General features: G+C 43.3%; 1 protein-coding gene across 1 annotated transcript in view; it reads right to left on the reverse strand.

The window, feature by feature from the left end:
* The window catches only part of UBAC1 (UBA domain containing 1), a 188,447-nt gene that overhangs the window by 160,589 nt on the left and 7,456 nt on the right, over nucleotides 1–20,402 (reverse strand). The window lies entirely within an intron of this gene.

The raw sequence follows: 20,402 nt of genomic DNA on the forward strand, positions 1-20,402 counted from the left end.
TTTACGCACGTTACTACATAACTTTGTTTTTGCAACACTCTGTGCCTTTCACATGAGAATGGGCTGCTTTCTCTTTCTCAGCCTTTCCTAGAGTTAACATGATGTGCAAGGTCGATCAACAATGCCCCTTGTTATTCTGTTGTGACAGTCATAACGTGCTACACACAGGTGCAGTACTGAAGACTCGTGCTTTGATATTACATTGATGCATGTTTTAACATACTTGGAGAAAGCCATTCCATGGAGAAGAGCTCTGCTGTTCATATGATGTAAACCTTCCATACAGGCTTTAAGGTATGGGGTCTGCTGTCAAAGCCCAAAGATCGTCCTTTTTTATAAATAAACTTCTTCTAGTCAAGGGGAGGGTGGTTAGGCCAAAAAGCCCTTATTTTCACAGTCTTTATAAAATGACTTCTCCCTTTGTATTCTATGGAATTGTGACAATGCTAACTATGCTGAGTTTATGCATTTTGCTGCTAGTAGTGGCATGTATACTATATTGTAGAGCACAAAAGTTAAAATAAACATTTTGAACTATTTCAGTGACTGCCTATTTTTATTGTGGACAAGTACGAGTGAGTGAGCGAAAGAGCACGTCTTGCTCCCGCGATTCCTGAGAGAGTCAGTAAGTAGTGTTGTGTTCTGGGTTGTCTAATCATTTGTAGCTCCATGTATTTGGAGGAGAACGAATGAGACACTACAGCTAGTCTGTTTAGGATTTTGGGTACTGATGTGGTAGTTTGGTACACCCCTATTCACTGAGGTACTGTTTTCCTGCGCATAGTTCTGTGTATGTGCAGAATCCCTGCAACACAAGGCATATTTGTGTTGTATAAGGAATGTTGTACAATATTACACTCATGCTCTTATTAGTAACGGCTGTTCAGATATCCATGGTCAGCTAATTTATTGTTGTGTGTGTGTTTTCAACGAATTCAGCAGAAAATATTCTATTTTAGCTCACATTTTTTTTTATTTTTTTATTGTTGGACATTGTTAATATTCGGATTTGCTTGCATTGCGAGATCAGAAATGCCACAGGAAATGGGAGATCAGAAATGCCACAGGAAATGGGAATGGATTAGGGGAAGCGAACATCATACAAGCTATAGACCTGGACACGCATGTCCATCCCCTTGTCCAAGTCGCATCTTTAATGCAGTTGGTTGGCCAGACTGACATTACATCCCAACATCCTCCATGCAGCAAACATGAAGTGCTATTTAAACACAGGAGCTTACTAGTCACAGCACTTTGGTAACTGTTGTCGTTCCTGAAGCCATGTCTTAAGTACTCCGCCTTCCATTTTGCTTCTACTATTTTGACTTGCTTCAACTGGTGACTTGTTAGTTCGCCCTGAAAAACCTGCCTGTATTCCCTCATGGATCACTACCTACCATTACGATCTTCCTGGCCTTTCAACGCTTAAGACTTCGCCTTCCATACATACCTACAAAGCCTACCTTTTACACGCAAAGCTAAGTCTTTGCCTACTTTTTCAAGAATGTGGCTGCTCCCCCAACACACAGACAACACATACAGACTCAAACAGAGGACACACAACAAATGCACTCTCCGGCATGTGGGTGGTGTAACTGCAAAAGTGTGTGCATACATAGATAGATTGAAGGAACAAAGAGATATTGCAGTATGGTAAATATAATATATTTGGTGTTACTGGTGTCGATAATTTGAAATGTTTTCTTTGCTGCAATGGCATGCCTTAATTGACATTTTTCTACCATTTTGTGTTGCAAATGTGTATATCAAATAGCAACCTTTCTGCTGTCTCCAAGGCCTGAAATTGGCACAGATAGGCCCAACTAAAAAGCCATGCAGCTGGTTTCAAATCTGCTCTTTACTGTAGGTGCATCCGCCAGTTCAAACATCTAATGCTAGCTAGAAGCTTAGAGGTTGCAAATACATAGGTCGCTTTTCTTTAAGTTGAACAGCGCTGAATTACGCACAGGCAAGTGCAGGAAATGCCTACTTCCATTCTATGATTGTGGGGACAGAATTAAGTTATCTGACAGCAATGATATGAGCAAATGAATCGTGCCGGATCCAATGCCAGATTGCTAAGATTACTACATTTATCTAAAGTGGATATGCTAAAAAATCTGGCATGGATCCGGTCCTCCAGGACTGACTTTAGAGAACCCTGCTATATATGTATAGGCTTTGCTACCAGAATAGCTTTATCTCCGAGCCAACGACCAAGTCAGCCCAAGGTTCATTTCTAATAGGCTTCCTCTTTGAAATATGATGCAAAAGTGCCCCGTGAACGCCAGAGGCTTTTTTCGCTTGTGCTTTTAGAAGGGCAAACTTTGACACCATGTTAACTTTCAAGTCGTTCAAGTGTTCGGCTACACCACAGCACTGTGAGAAAGACTCTATAAAAAGCTACAGAAATGCAGTGTTAATGAAGCATCAGATTTGCAACCGGTGAATTTACAGCTGAGAAAGGAGGCGGGCACAGAAGACGACAAACTGCTGATGATTTAGCCGTTCACAAAAGAGAGTATCACTCTTACAGCAGCACAATAGTATCTCCCTACAGGAGCCAACAGTGAAAAGAAGGAAGTCAGCTCAAGAAAAGGCCTGAAAAAGTTTCACCGTTCATGCTAAGCAGTGTAGCTTAATAGTATATTAGAAAACAGAGAAAACACCACACCACCTTCAAGCGCTGATGAAACCAGATGCTGATTCGGTCACTTGGTCATTACGTTTTAAGCTTTGCAAAGGCTGAAATGATCTTTGCAGTATATGTACCCTTTACAGTCTTAATGGGGATATGAAGTATGTCCCTGTATTTCTTACATTAACAGATAATCTAAGATAAACTTTAACTAATCAATGAAATCAGATTGAAACATTTTAAAACTAATACAGAGAAGGGTGGTGGAAGTAAAGCAAATGTGTTAATGAAATTAGTGTGAAAACTGCTTACTTCCCTGTAGTACAGGCTTTTCACATCTGGTCAGTCTATCTTTTTTAGTTTCCAATGATTCCGAACTGACCCTTAAATATAAAGCCAGGATACTAGCATCAAAACAAACGAACACAATTTGATCAAAAGAGACTATCAAAATAAGTATTAGGCTAATCTAAGCCTTCTTTAGAATTATTACAGAAAAGCATGTGAATTCGGCCAAGTGACTGTACTACAATGTTTCATTAATAGTAGCATGCCTCAAGGAACACAGAAGATATTCAAAGTCAGCTGGAATCAGCATGGACACACCCAGTGAGTAGCATTACATAGAAATTGAACCAATGAGCAGTATGATCCTGAAAGCAAAATTAATATAAAACGATTGTACAATTTTAGCACTTTTGTCAAATCAAGATGGAGGGATTTGTCCTCGTTAAGTGATAAATTGCCCATGACAGAACAGAGAATAGAATAAAGGTTTTACCGATCACAGTACCGTTAACGTTAAGAATTTCAAATTACATGAAGATAGGGGTCACGTGTAGAAGATGTTATATGCTTCTTAGCACGACTGGCCAAATTGGATTACTCCGGCCTTTTTCTGCAACAGCAGCTAAGTAACTCTTCAAGATCCAAACTCTGAAGATATCTTTCTGGTTTAAGAGTACCTGTCCTAACTGTATCATGAGATCCAATATTTATTTTCTCTTTAGACACTTCCTACATAAAGTGTGTCCTTCAGAGGTTTGTAAGGGTCGAATCAATGCTAAATTTTTAGTGTAGACATGGACCACATTTTTAAAATGGTTACATTGAGAAAAAAAATCTTTTTTTTGATGTCCACGGAGTATTATATCTGAGCAAAGCCACCACTGTAACGTAATAGTTTACAGACAGGGTTGAGTTGAATACATTTTACGGATTAAAAATAGAAAAAGACTTCTCATTTAATATAATATCGTCGCTTTTTATAAAGTAAATTTTTTTACAGGAAGATAGTAACATAAGGACATCTGGAATGTTCAACACTTTCGTTTCTTACTTCGTGCACTTGAGTTATTCTCATGCCTCATAATGTATCCATACATACAGTACGGGCAGGATAGTCGCACAACAATTAACTGTATATATTTCATATCACACATGTATTTAGAACAAGTCTAAACACTTTGGTTTTGGTGCCTGTGAACTATGACCGCATGAAAACACCAGAGGCTAAAGTCTTTCAAAGAAGGCCCATAAGATAAGCTGTTCATGTACCCTAACCTGCTCAGATATGTGAAAAGTGGGAGGTCAGCAAAGTTGCATGCTCTTTCAGAGGTTCCAACTGATGCACCCGAGACAAACATTCGTGCTGTAACCATCAGTGTCAAAAAGCAAAAAATACGTCGCCAAATTTCACAGACTACTTCGTCCATGCAGAAGTAAACTAAAAATACAGCACATGTTGATAGACTCAGCCTACCTTGACATCGCCTTCCTCACGGAAAACTGGATGAACTCCACCTCCGCCCCGGACATCCTCAACCCAGACAGCTACAAGATCAACAAACCGGGAGGAGGCACCGCCATCGTACACAAAAGCACGCTCCTCCTCACCACCCATTCGCACGGCCACTCAATCAACATGAAGCACCTCCACTTCTAAGTCCAGACCAACCCGACCACCACCCTATAAAAGGCACCTTCATCTACAGACCCCCCCATGAACTCAGTCCATCCATCCATCCATCCATCATTGACTTCATCGCAGCCCACGCTCCTGCCACCACAGACTACATCCTCCTCTGCAACATCAACTTTCATCTGGACAACTCCAATGACAAGAACACCTTGTCCCTGCTACAAAACCGTGCCACCATCTGACTCAAACAACTGGTCACCTCCCCAACCCACTCAGCAGGACACACGCTCGACCCAACCTTCTCTGCAGACTGCATCACCTCCAGCCACACCTCAGAGCTCCTTTGGACCGACGACAACCACTGCGTCCATTTGGACCAAAGACAACCACTGCGTCCACTTCTCCTTCACAAACCCACCGAACACCATCACGCCCACCACTACCCTTGCAGAAGTTGGATCAAGGTCACCGAAGAACAGCTCACCACCTCCCTCAGCAAAAACCCACCACCGACATCCACGGATGTTAATACCTCAGCATGGAACTTCCACCAATGTATTTCCAACTGCGCTTACATTGGCTCCCCTATAGAAAGCCCCAGGCAAGCGACACTCCAAGAAAGATAGTTGGTTCTCTCCCGCCCTGCATGAGTCCAGACCCACCTATAGATGGCTGGAGAAGAGATGGAGGAGCAGCAAGACCCCAGAAGACCACTCAGCCTTCAATACTGCTGTCACCGCACCCCACCACCTCATTAGAACAACAAGGAAAGCAGCTCTACAAGAAAGGATCAACAGCAACGTACTCAATAGCAAATAATTGTTATCCGTAGTAAAAGATTTCGCCAAACCCAGTACACCGACAGCAGACATCCCACCCTCCCAAGACCTCTGCAAAAACCTCAGCATCTTCTTCCACCGCAAGATTAAGGGGATATACGACAGCCTCGATACCCAAGATCCCCCCTCAGCCCACTCGCAACTACTGCACCAAACACCGGACCCTAGCAGGCCCTGCTCAACTGGACCCCCTCACCGCCGACAACCTCAAGATCATGAAGAGCATCCACTCTGGAGCATCCACGGACATCTGCGCACACCACATCTTCAACAGAGCCGGCACCTGCATCGCCCCCGAACTCAGCCACACCATCAACTGCTCCATCAACTCTGCCACCTTCCCGAAGACTGGAAACATGCAGAGATCAAGCCCTTGCAGAAGAAACCCTCTGCTGACCCGATGGACCTCAAGAACTTAGGACCCATCGCTCTGCTCCCCTTCCCAGCCAAGATCATCGATAAGGCCATAAATGCCCAACTTTCCGAGTTCATCGAAGTAAACCACATCGTGAACCTCTCCCCATCCAGCTACTAAAGCAACCACGGCACCAAAACCGCACTCCTCGCTGCCAGACTACGTCCCCACCCTCCTTGACAGAGGCGAAACTGCAGTCCTCATCCTCCTGGTCCCCTTCAGCACAGTCTCTCACCATACCCTATGCACAAGACTCCATGACGCTGTAGAAAGCGCACCTCTGCGCTCTGAAAAATTCCACTCTTGTCCACTTAAACCCAAAGGAGTGCAGGTAGTCGGAAGTAAAACAGAGCAGTTTATTCACGCGTAAGCGGGTGCAAAACCAATAAGGAAAAAACCTGTTCTGTGAAGGTAATGAACAACAAAGAATTCTCCTTTCATATTTATATTATATTTCAAACGAGTCTGCATACAGACTCTACTCCCGTAATCCATTGGAAATGTCCTTCCAGTTATACATACAAAAAGAATAGCTGACCACACTACATTTTCAAGGTAAGTAATGTAAGAAAGAATCCCAGGCCATAACGAATTGCAAATTGAAGTGAAAAGAAACGTGGCTTTACATTTCAGAGAAGCACAAATGATTAACAAGGTGTAATTATTCTAGCAACCATTCAGTACTTTTCCAAGGGCATGGAAAGAAAAGAATGCACAATGTCAGCATGTACATGGAAAATTCCTCAGACAACGTTGTACAAAGTCAGGTGGATTAAACAAAATGTCTGCACTCATGTTCATATTATATAACCTTTTCCTCAATGCCGGCATCCGCAACAAAGCCCTGGAATGGATCCACTCCTTCCTCACCAGTTACACACATAAGTCAGTCTGCCACCGTTCTACTCTGAACCCACAGAGATAAAGTGCGGAGTGCCTCTGGGCCTCTCCAACATCTACATAGCCCCGCTTGCAGCCATCGTAAGGAACCATGGTCTCAACATAGTCTCCTACGCCGACGACACCCAGTTGATTGTCTCCCTCACCAACGAACCCACAGTCACAAGAACAATTTCAACGACTGGATGAAGGCTGTCGCCACCTGGATGAAAAACAGCTGCCTCAAGCTTAACTTAGAGAAGACTAAAGTCCTCATCCCCTGCTCCACCCCCTCTGCCTGGGACGACACCTGGTCGCCCGCAACACTTGGAACCCCCCCACACCCACAGACCATGCACAAAACCTTGGCATCATCCTGGAATCTGCCTGTTGCAAAATGCACTTCGAGTAGCCCCTAGCTAGGAACCTATTCTTCGCATCTTGTTTTGCATTCGGGAAATCTTTCTCAGCGGAGCAATTTCTTTTGAGGCGCAAATATTCACCATATGGTACGTTTTTAATTAGACTCCTTGGATGGTGGCTTGCCGCGTGTAACACGGCGTTGCCCGCCGTTGGTTTCCTATAGAGTCGGGTCTGGAGACTATCATTCTCTACAAATACCTCTAGGTCTAGATAACATACACTTTTTTCATTGATGTTACTGGTGAATCGCAGATTCAGATCATTATTGTTCAGTGAGACGATGTATTCCTCGGCCGAGGTCCTATCGCCACGCCAAACAATAAAAAGATCGTCTATGTATCTAGTCCACATTAAAATACTTTCACTCCACACTTCATTAGTCCCTCCCCATGCCTTGTGCCTCTCCCACCAGCCCACGAACAATTTCGCGTAGCTGGGGGAGAAGCACGAGCCCATAGAAGTGCCCCGTATTGGTCTATACAGTTGGCCAGAAAAAAGGAAAAAAATTGTTATATAGACAGAATCTAATCATGGATAATAACATGCCATTGTGTGCCTGGAATTTATCATGTTTCCTATCCAGGAACCACTTTGTTGCTGTCAGATCGTTTTCATGATCTATACATGTATAGAGATTGACAACATCTAATGTTATTAGTAGCATGTTTGGTTCCCAAGAGATACTGTCCATTATGCGAAGGAAATCTTGCGTGTCCCTCACATAAGAGGGCAAATCCTTCACAATGGGCGCAAGGTATTAGTCAATGAAGCGCGAGATATTCTCCAGCAGGCTCCCGATTGCCGAAACAATCGGCCTCCCTGGTGGTCTCTTGGCGTTTTTATGGATTTTTGGCAAGTGATAAAAGGTGGGCAGTGCCGGAAATTCACAGTGGAGAAAAATATATTCATCTGTACTTAACATACCATCTTCTTTCCACCCATTTAGTAGTGTTTGATATTCTATGGTACTTTTCACATATTGTTATTTTTTTACAGTGATATAGCACTCAGTGTCTTTTAATTGTCTTGCTTCTTGTTCATAAATCTCCTTACTGAAAATAACGATATTCCCACCTTTGTCCGAGGGCTTTATCTAAAAAAAATTATATATAGAGCAATACAGGATGTGAGGTAACATCCAACGTTATTGGTTACTTTAAAAATGATGAAAAAATGTAAAAAAGGTGATCGTGAGCAAGGTGCAAGCAGCACTGAAACGCGTTGATCGTTTATCTTTGTTTCCATGCTGAAATAATTAATAAAAATATTGTGGAGAGACAGCGCGAGTGCGCCCATTACTTTCGTGAATTCGGAGGTGCTTTGATATTTGGAACGGCGAGGTTCCGCCGTAGGGAAACGCACCCACACTGAGCGCTTGAAGGGCTGGGAAACCAGGAACCAGCGTGTGAATAATATATATATATATATATATATATATATATATATATATATATATATATATATATATAAACGCTGTTAGCTTGTTTTAGAGCATTCAGGTATGTGGTAAGACAGAATTCTTTGGTCAAAAGATAGCTGATGCAGCGTGAGAAAGGATTGTTGCTGCTCTGTCTCGAAAGGTTTATAAAGCGGTTTCCAAACAATCAGAATCCTATCATTCCAAGGTGAGAAATTCCATTTAAAAATGAAGAAAAATCAAAACACCTGTCAAACTACAGAGGGGTGTGCATTCTATCAAACTCAAATGAAGATCAGTATCTCAAAGCTACATCTAGAGATCTACAGCACTTTGTCAATACTGTAAAGGTTAGTGTTCATGATTCTATTACAATGAAAGGACTGGGCAAGTATGGTTTCCATGGAAGGGTAGCCAGGAGAAGAAACAGTGGCTAAAAGTTGTCTCTTTGGCGAGACCTATAAACACCTCTCTGCAAAAAGAGCACTGCTGAATGGCTAAGGTTTGCAAAACAACACCTGAATGCATCACAAGACTTCAACAATTAGGTCATGTGGACAGAAGAGACCAAGCTGAATTGCTGGTCTATAATGCACAACTACTTGTTTGGCTAAAAACAAACCCTAGATGTCACTAAAAGCAACTTAGACCAACTATCAATCATGGTGGTGAAGAATTGATGATTTGGGCCTACTATGCACCCAGAGGACCTGGATAAAGACAAAATGAAAAGTGGCGTGTTGTCACATGTGGCTTCCTTTCCTTACTGGTAGGACATGGTGTGGACTAGATTAAAAACAGAAATTACAGAGTGGCAATAAGGCCTGTGTTGCTGTGGTTTGCTCAGACTTTCCATTGAAAATCCATCTTTATTGTGCTAGTACTTTTTGCAGCATACAACAAATCTGCATGAAACCTTCCAAATAAATGCAAGTATGTTGGGTTCTTCATGACAGCTTTCATACTGATCAGTCACATGGAAACGTAAAAATATAGGGTGGGATCCCAAAATTGGGATTTTCGATTTTAGCTCTCATAGGATTATTTGCCACTTGATACAGAAAAAACAACTGAATGAAATTACACCAGACTTGGAATTTAAATAGTAATTTACTCAAGGAAGTGACTTTTTGCCAGGTTTTTTGTAAATCTGTAAAGTGGTTTAGTTTTAGAGAAATTGGCATTTAATAATAATTTTGCTATGGTCTAGAAATAAAGAAGCTGTTGGGCAATGGTTTCTAGAAAAAGATTACACAGGATGGCTGAGCAGAGCAAGGGGGCTTCTGAGTGACAGTGAGATTCTGTAGAACTACTCAAGTCCCTCAACAAAATTCTAGCACTGCTCTTTATGGGAGCCAAGTGCCTTTGGCGTGCCAATGAGCAGGACGTTGTCTCTTGCGATGCAATACAGAACAAAGGCAGGTATGAATGTTATAAAGTCTGCTTATGTGAAGAACAGTTTTCACTGTTTTTGAATTCTCCAATATATTGAGAAATACTCAAGATAAACTACAAAAATCATTTTCCACAAGCAAAATTGTAGAAGTGTAAAATTCTGCTTGATATATAACGCAAATGTAAATTAGCCCCACTTAATAATTTGTTATGCACCTGAAATGTAAGTTCCTCGGGAAGAAGTCATTTTCACGCCCATAAAATATTTGGGTACCTACCATTCACAGCAGCAGATTTTCGTGCATTTCCAAGGAGACAACTACCAGCAAATTATTGTTACATACCCGCACACTTATGATACGGGAGTGTCCACTATCTTTTTAAAGGTTGACCCTTGCAGGAATGCTCACAAAGCTGTTTTGTTTGTGGGTTTGAAAATCTATCAATGCGGAGTCTATAAAATCAGGAATGAGGCATACTCCTATAAAATCTTTTTGTGCACCGAATTTAAACTTAACAGCACAAGAACCTTTTACACATCAGACCTAATATGCATCATTCAAATCAAATCAAATCAAAGTAAGCTTTATTCGGTTTTTAGTTTAAAACCATAAAAGCAACAAGAAAAATACATACGTACATAGATGACTCATATCATTTACAAGGTTAAAAGAAATCAACTAATAAAATAAACGAAAAACAATTTAACTAATCAGCTAATCAAAGTACGTGCATAATCAAGACTAAATAAAAAGTGCGGAATTAATAGTACGAGGTACACGGAATCCCCTTTCACCAAGAAAAATGTTTCAATGTTTCAATGACATTAGACTGGGTAACAAATTGTACCGGGGGCCTGGATAAAAATCATGCAAATCCCAAATGCAAATGGGGCCATCTTCTTCTTTATGCTGGGTGGAACGCAAGTAGGGGACAATGTTCCTATCCTTAAACTTTATCAAAATCAAGTCCCCAGAGATGGCTTTGGGTAGCGTACCTAGCCACCCCACCCTCCTGACACTCAGGATTCCGCCATCTAGTGCAGGTGGCAACGGTCTTTTGTGTTTTAGCCAGAAAATTGCTTTATTAAGCAATTCCTGGTGTGTTTCAGGTTTTCCATGACTCAATGCAGGGACCCCAGAAAGAACAGTCACGAATGGGGCGGCTTCGGGCGGTAAATTAATGCAATGTCTTCTTTCTAGTATGGTCCTGGGAGCTCTATGAGGTGCAAGTATGGGGTTAGGAGTAGCATTCCGGCCACTTGGAATGAGTTTAGTGAAGGTGGGTTCAAGAGTTTGAATTTTTCTGCATGCAGAGGTCTTAGGTTTTTCATAGTTGATAGCGGAAGTAGGGCGAGTAGGTGTACCAATTTTATCGGTTGATGAGTAGTTCTTTTTTATTATTATTGTTTCAATACGGGTTAACCTGTCCCCTAGATCGTTGATTTTTATGATCAGCGGTGATAATGCCGAGATTAATAATTGCTCGATCTGAGCCAGTAAGTTCTTAGGCGGTGTTAGTATAGTAGAGTTGGAGGGGCATAGTGAGGGGCTAATGCACATTTTGTCCGCATCAACATTAGATAGATTTCCACCGCTGGCATTATCTTTGTCCTCATCATACTTCCTTTTACTGGATGATCCTTGGGATAGAGTGTTGGCTTGAACATGGGTTCTTTTGGGGGATAACGGTACGTCCAGGAGGGTGCAGTTAAGTTGGTCAGCATCTTTACCCATTTTCAGGGGGGTCAAAGCGTCCGGGACATACTTTGTGCCACAGAGGGCGTTCAGCTCCTCCCAAATAGACATGACTAGTGGAAATCAGGACTACGTAGGAGACAATGGACAATTAAAATGCAGAAATTATAGGAAGGTTAAAAATTTCAGTACCTCCTCCTCCAATGGAATCAAGAGGGGTGGCCCGTCCCGTCCTCCTCTGGCCTCTGAGGGCCACAGAGGGCCCGCCCTTTGCCCGGGCTTAGCCCGGCGTCCCGCTCGCGTCCCGCGAGGCGGTGCAGAGCGCTGTTTGTAGGCGCCTCCTGGCGCTTCTGGGTCGTCGGAAAAGCAGCGCCGCCGCTAAGGCAGCCGGGAGTTGCAGTCCCGGGGCGGCGGCGCTGTCACAGCAGTGTCAAGACTCCTGGCGGTGGCGGCGTGTGCGGAAGAGGACTCCCTCGCCCCCAGCACAGGTAGGTGTGTGCCTCCCCCCGCTCCGCCGTGCAGAGCGCCGTTTGTAGGCGCCTCCGGGTCGTCGGAAAAGCAGCACCGCCGCTAAGGCAGCCGGGAGTTGCAGTCCCGGGGCGGCGGCGCTGTCACAGCAGTGTCAAGACTCCTGGCGGTGGCGGCGTGTGCGGAAGAGGACTCCCTCGCCGCCAGCACAGGTAGGTGTGTGCCTCCCCCCGCTCCGCCGTGCAGAGCGCTGTTTGTAGGCGCCTCCTGGCGCTTCTGGGTCGTCGGAAAAGCAGCGCCGCCGCTAAGGCAGCCGGGAGTTGCAGTCCCGGGGCGGCGGCGCTGTCACAGCAGTGTCAAGACTCCTGGCGGTGGCGGCGTGTGCGGAAGAGGACTCCCTCGCCCCCAGCACAGGTAGGTGTGTGCCTTAACAGCACAAGAACCTTTTACACATCAGACCTAATATGCATCATTCACAATTGTTTGATACCCACAGCTACCAGGACTTGATGCTCCCAAGCCTGGGTTTCCACTTCCCAAATGGATGTATTGCAGGAGCTGTAGTCTTGGTTCACTTCAACTAAACCCATTAAACTTGAGAAGCTGCAAATAAAGCTTTGTAAAAGGAAAACCTAGAATTGGGAGAGTCATGTTACAGTGATACAGATACATCTTCTTACCCTTGGTATGGATTTATTAATAAGGGAAACAAGTCTGAGAATATTACAAGCCTTTTACTTCCATGACAGACACCTACTAAAAATATCCATGGATTCTGAACATCACCCAGAAAATTAATTGTCAAATTCCCATGTTACCTCCAGATCTTCTCGCGAGTGAAATCTTCCATTTCATATAAATGTATACAAAGGGGGAAAGCAACTATGACAGGGGCCAATACATTTCAGTGAAATACATACCCAATTAGCATCACATAGATTCATCCATTAGGATTTCACGATTAGAAGAATCTTTATTGTATGATTAATTCAAATCTTTACAAAAAATAGCAGTAAGTGCATGTTAGAAAAGGTGATAATAAAATGCATAAAATCTGAATAAAACGACATGTTTAAAATACAGAGATAAGATCAAAAACGCAACAAAGACACTGGTTGTCAAACATGGAGAGGCAAAAACTGCTCTAATGCATCATGTTCCAACTGAAAATGAGTGTAAACATATGTATGATTGAAAATGCAGGTGTAAATGGTACCGACTGTCGATAGTACATGAAGCCTGATTCATACTACGGTCACTTCTCTGGTTGAGCGTATGAGCATTCCAACAGCAGCATAAAACTTCCCAATTAGTGCCAGCTCCATCGGGGCAGTGGTGATAGATATGCCTTAGAGCCTCCTTACATGTTCTAACACCATGGCATATGAACATAGTTCTTTGGGTCAGCAAAGCTGGTCAACAGCAAATTACATGTTCCGCTGATTCTGTGGGGTATTGACACAGACAACATCCGTTGCCACTAGATGACCAGTTTTTCCAGTGGGCTATATAGTCTTGTATAGGCAAAGTTAAGAGCCTCACTCTCATAACATTTTGAAGGGCTTGCCGTCCAAAACCTGCTTTTAAATAGGGCTGGCATGTAGTGCTTTCATGTGAGGTACTTAGGCCTTCTACTCCTAAGACTGATCTGTTCAAGATCTAGTTGCCTTGAGATGCTATTGCCACACTTTTTTAGGAAGATCTTTAAGCTATACTTTGTAAGTAGTATGTTTGGGGAAGGTTTGAATTTTAGTCCCAAGGTTTGTTTTTCAATCAAGAGATACCTCGCCCAGCGACTGTTGTTATCTGAGAAGATCTCCTGTAGTGCCGCCCTGATTGTGCCCGGGCAGGCATTGTTCACATTATGTTGGAGTTTGACCATGTCTTTTTTGCATTCGATGTCCATAGCTGTGATGTTAAACTCCAAACGGACATTGATCGCTTAGTCGTGTAAGGGAGCTTAAAGACTTTTCTGTACGCCATTATGCATAGGCCTTCACCATTATTGCTAAACCTTTTCTAGATAGCATCCCAGGCAACAAATAAATGAATGTGCCAGTATACATATGTACATTGGCCTTTGTTTATTTTTTAATATCAAATGGCCTTCACGCACAATGCTTCCTATTACACCTGTAGTGCACATGACCACTGTTTTTATACACCAAACAATAACAAAAGGTACATTATCTCATCCAACACACAATTCTCTTCACATACAGATCAATACATCAATGTGCACAGTATTTTACATCCAATACCGCCATGTAATTCCAGCAGCTCTTGCTGTATTCATAGAGTCCCCAAGCAATGCCACAGGTGAACAGACACACAGCATGCCTACGGTTTTCAGCATCCAATACCCAATGTAGACACATAGATACAAAGAGCCAATTGTAGACCTACAATGCAGTTCATATAGGTATTTTGTCTCACAATTCCCCTACAAACACTCCAGTGCCTATGGTGAACAACCCTACTTTCATAGCCAAAATTAGAGCCCAAGCTGCCTTTGCTGTACTTTCATAATCCCCAAACAATGCCACCAGTGAAAAGACACAGGGGATGCCTACAGTTTCCCAATTCCAATACCTGATGTAGATACACAGATGCAATGTGCCAATTGTAGACCTACAATGCAGTACCTATAGAGATTTTGGTCCAAATTTTCCACGCACACACTCCAGTTCCTTCGGTGTACGAACCCTACTTTCATAGCCATGATTAGTGCTCCACACAATTATTACACATACTTTTAGGTGGATACAGGTTTATACACCGAAGGACCCCAATCTGGTTTCAAACAACATTCTGCTTTCAGTCACACCTGGTTCCTGGTTTATGCAACACCAATGCCAATACTGAAACAACTCTGCTGGTAAAGTCTGTGCCAAACTGAGGGCCCTATGCCAGGGTGGTGCGAGGAGATATTATGGTAGGCTTTGTCACGAAGGAATTAGAGAAAGAAGGGAGACTTGTGTCAGGCAGGTAGAGAAGGACTTATCGCTGGAAAAGGCTGTCTCAAACTATGAGGCATCTGCATTAGCTTGCATCAAGAAAAGGCATGCGCTAATAATACGTAGGCAGAGACCTGGGAAATTGAGTAGTCTGTAACTTCATTGGCAGGAAACACTTATCAGATAGGGGAAGAGGTGTGTAAGGGAATGGTAAGTCAGGCTAGGGCCTGTGTCATGCAAGCAAGGACTCATGCCAAATGGATATGAAACAATCGCAATGGAAGTCACTGTATTTCTCAAAGATGAAATTGTCAGTTTCATTAAAAAAAGGTTGTTTTTAAAGTCAGGCGTCCTGAGCTACCGGCCTGAACGGTATACCTATAGCGCTGTTTAAACGCATCCCCATATTATGTTATAACTTATTAATCTGCTTTTCAAAAGTGATACAAAGTGGCTAGATCCCACAATATTGGTAAGGTTGAATTATACACCCAATCAATAAACAAGTACGAAAGAGAGCTGGAAGAGGAGAGTGAGAGCAGAAAGGAGAAAAGAGATAGTGAGAAGAAAATAAACAGAGCAAGAGAGAGAAGTGAAACCAGAGGATGGAAAAGAAACGAGAAGAGGCGGTAAGAGAGACACATAGACGACATGGTGTGGAGAATAGGAAAGAGAGAGAAAGAGAGGGAAATGAGAGAATTGGAAAGTCGGGCGGGGAGACGGCAGGCAGAGAAACGACAAGTGGGAAGGTAATAGGGAAAGAGAGACAAGAAGAGGGGACGACACCGATGAAGGAAGCAGAAGACAGTGGGGAAGGGAGTGGGAGATGAAGAATATGGAGGAAACAGTTATAATGGGATAATGAGAGCAGTCTGACATGGGGAGCGAATGAAGAGAGGGTCGTAAGAAGAGAGTAAGGGAAGAGACAGTGACAGGACGGGGACACATAGCCTGCATGTGTGAGAGGGCACAGGAATAATAGAAGAGAGAAGGGAACACAACGGACAAGGGGCTTATGAGAGTGTAAAAAGCAGTAACGAGTTGCTGGAGGAGAAAGGGTGCACCGTTGTCCGATGACGCGGGCTGACATCACATGCCAGAGGTCGAACTAGGCTTGAACAAGACCGACCTATATCTTCATCCTCCCCAGGTCAAGAAACGAGTACCAACGGCTTACTCGATGCTTATGCACAAAGAGACTAATTGCTGAATATATTTGATATTTATTTCAAGCGGTTAGTTTTAACTCCATGAGTGTGTTACAGCTGTCATTTGTAATAGCCTTGAGCTCTGAGCTTTTACGTGCTGTTTTTGCTTTCTCTGCCAAAAGTACCTCCAATCACGTTAACGATAAAAGACTCGACATCAAGATTTTCGCTTTATATGGCTGCGAGGAAGACGGCCTCATGCTTTATTAATATAGCACTTTTATAGCCAACAATAGACTCATTCATCACGGAGAAGAGGGGCTCTGACAAGACGAATAGGCCTCATCAGCTGTAAATAACCCAGGGAAACAAACATGGGCACGTCAAAGTCAGAAAGCATGTTGTTTATGTTCAACAAGCCACCATGCAGTACGTGTGCACCAATAACAACTCTAGCATAAAAACACCCGATTAGGTTCTTTGTGTCTGGCTGTTGCGCGGACAAAAAGGAAATACCAAGCACTGAACAGCAATATTTTATGGGTCTTATTTATAGACAACAGCGCCACAAAGTTATGAAACATAATGCATTCCAACCGGAAGGAAGCACAATTGAGATCATATTTATTGGCATAAAAAAGGTAAGAAAGCGCCACTACAAGCAGACTGTAGACGAAATTTGTGAATAAATGCCCACGCTATGGAATTCCTATAACCCTCTCCAGGTGCACTTTACTCGGATGTCAAACGTTACAGTCAGCTCTGGGGCAGCTCGAGGCATTTCCACTGCTGCTATTTTTCATGTAGAGAGCAGACAGACTGCGATTCAAAACATGTAGCAAGACCTTGCCTTGCAGCGATCACCCCTCCTGGAAAGATGGGGCTATTAGATCTATCAAGCGGAGTGAAGGAGAGTTATTTGATGACAGATGGAAAGATACTGCAGCCCCTCCATTTCTGAAGATACCCGCCTGGGCGCTCGCAGGAAAACAAACAAGTATAGACACTGTCCCTGGATCTGCGGTTCGTGCCCATATCAGGGCCGGGGAGGAGACGGGGTGGGGGAGCGAGGCCTGCTCGCGCATGCGCTGTCCCTGGATTTGCCGCCGTAGTTAAGGGAATGCTGCAAGACTCATGCGGCGTATGGAGGGGGCTACTAACTCATGCAGCCGCCACCACCGCGGGGGGGGGGGGCGTGTGTGTCTGTGTGTGTGCCTGTGTGTGTGCGCGCGTGTGTGTCTGTGCGTTATCCACCTTCTGGTAATCTGGGACAGGAGATGTGCACGGCGAGTGGGTGAACGTGTGTGCTCACATGGGAAAATCGACTGCGCGTGCCCATCCCCCGTCTCACATTCCCAGGAAGTGGGTAACAAAAGATGCTTCGCCGGATGCAGCGCTTCGCGCTGCTTACACCAGCTCAACCTAAAAAGGGGACAATAAATTATCCCACACATTATCGCCTCCGGGAACTTAAGGATGCAGTAGTAAGGATATTTTGAATATTCTTATTGAACAAGTTATCCACCTGGGTAAACAATTAAAATACTGCTAGCGACAAAGCAATTCGTAAAAATAAATTTCTCTAGCTTTGTAACATAGAATATATTACAACCATTTATAAAGTAAACCGTAGCTTAATTTCCATTTATGAAAGTGGCGAATGAATCGCTCGTTATTGCATCTTATAGAACAGATTTACACAATGAAACATGGTTAAAAATCAAACTGTCAAGCAAGAACAATCTATTTCCCAAGGTGTGTATGAAAAATGGAGTGAAGAAAGGGTGCACCCTAGTCCCACTTGTTCTCATTATACAATTCAGATTTATCATACTTCGATTCTTCAGAAGGTCTAAAACCAAAATTAAGCAACCATCCTATCACTCAATTAGCCCATGTTGATGATTTAGTCAGTTTCAGTTTCATACATCTTTATTTCGAGATATTTCATCATAAAAGACATCATAAAAAATGATAACCATAAAATTGCTCTATACATAATATACACATTTTCCCCAGCATAAAAACATTTCCCATGATTGGTAAAACCTTGTAGGCATTAAAATATTTCTTCATACAAAGTCACAATATAGTGCTTAAAACAAGTCTTACAAGTTCATAAAACATGATTAAATCCATAGTTAAAGACGTACAGAATTTGATAAAACTAAAAACTATCATTAGTTCGGTAGATCAACTAGCTTTGGGAGTGTCTTGCTCTAATGATCCAAGCCCACCCCAGAAATTGTGCTACAGCTATCGACACAAGCTCAGATGTGTTGGTTCTTAGGAGCCATAGCGCCTCTGCACGCACACGTGTTCTCAACTTGAGACATACTGGTTTGAGCCCTTTTCTCCGGGGGGCTATGTAAGTTGGACAGACAAAGAAAATATGTTCTAGCGATTCTATTTGGTCAATACACCAAGGACAGTTTACGGATGTCCGACTCCTCCACTTATATGTAAAGGACCTCGCAGGAAGCGTTCCAACTCTGAACTGATAAAGCTTCCTGTCATTACTTCTAGTGATGGTATCCCAGTAGTCCCCTAGTTGGGGGTCTAGCTTGTGTGCCAAAAACCGACCAGACAAAGTAGATGACTCTGTCGTCACTGCGGAATAATATCTAACAGACGCCCAGTAAAGAGTTTTAAATTCATCTTTAGCTGTAAAAACATTAATTCTGGGGTCCGACCACTGCAAACTTAGGCCCATATCACCCAATATGGACTTCACTTCTCTAAACCACGGGAGATTACCAGAGCCTGTGATTGATCTACGTTCCGAAATCTCATTAGCAAGGAGAGGCAATTCCGGAGTTGACCATATTCTCCTCCACAGTGCTACCATCCTATACCGTGCTAAGTCTTTGATGGAGTGACAGCCCATGTCCAGGCGGAGGTGTTTCATTGGGGTTGATTGAGGAAGACCAACTAAGTTACGTAAAAGTTTGTTATGGATTCTAACCAATGGGGATAAGTCCATGAAGCCCCATAAGTCCGCACCGTATAGGATTGCCGAACTTATTTTTGCGTCATAGATTTTTAGCGCTGGCATTATCCTTTTGGTTAGGGATGTGCTTTGTTCCTTTAATAAGCACCCTGTTAACCTAGCAGATTTGAGACAGAGTGCATCAATCTGTGGTTTCCATCGCAGCCTATAATCTAAAATCACCCCAAAATAGGTCATAACTTCCACCTGCTCAAGTTCAGTTCCATTCATTCTAACGTGGCTCTTCAATGGCCTGTTTTTCATTAAAACCATGAATTTAGTTTTGCTCACGTTCACGTGTAACTCGTTAAGTTTGCAAAAATCCTCAAACTTGTCTAACGCTAATTGGAGTCCCTTTTGAGTTTTAGAGAGGATAAGAGGATCATCTGCGAAGATTAGAAGTGGAAACTTAGTGCCGCCCAAGGCTGGAGCATCTGTGGGCGTGTCTGCTAGAAACTGCACAACTTGGTTGATGAATAACAAGAACAAAGTTGGTGCGAGGACGCACCCCTGTCGGATGCCACGAGTGACAGGGAATCGCGCAGTCACCTGCCCCTGTCTACCCCATCTAACCCTCGCAAAATTATCCTTGTGCAGTCTAATTACTATGTCCAGGAGTTCTTGGGGCATTCCCATGTTTCTTAGAGCGACCCATAACTTATCTCTTGGGACAAGGTCGAACGCGGATTTAAGATCCACGAACGATGCATAAATGGTTCCTCCACCAAGGAACACCACCTTCCAATATATCAAGATGAACCTGAATACCTGGTCAATAGTGCTGATGTTAGATCTAAAACCAGCTTGCATCGGGGATAAGATTTTCTCATTTTCCATCCAGACCAGTATTTTAGCCAGCACCATCCTTGCTATAACTTTCTGTAGTGCATTTATTAGGCTAATCGGGCGGTAGTTCCCTGGGGATGAACGGTCCCCCTTTTTAAAGATGGGTAAGATTTCGGCCCCTTTCCATGAATCTGGGATCCGAGCCCCCCTAGCAATAGCATTAGCTAGCATCATGATGTATGGGACCCAATTCAACAGATCAAACTTGAACAAGTCAGCCGGAATACTGTCCATACCTGGAGCTTTCCCACCTTGGACCAAACTCAAAGCATTCTCTGCATCTTTGCTCGTGAATACTAGAGTCGCACTTGGCATTGATGACTCTGGGTAGGGGCTGGCCAGTACGTGAGGTTGATCCACCTCAGAGCCC

This window comes from Lissotriton helveticus, chromosome 5_1, assembly GCF_964261635.1.
Source record: "Lissotriton helveticus chromosome 5_1, aLisHel1.1, whole genome shotgun sequence".
NCBI classification, from domain to species: domain Eukaryota; kingdom Metazoa; phylum Chordata; class Amphibia; order Caudata; family Salamandridae; genus Lissotriton; species Lissotriton helveticus.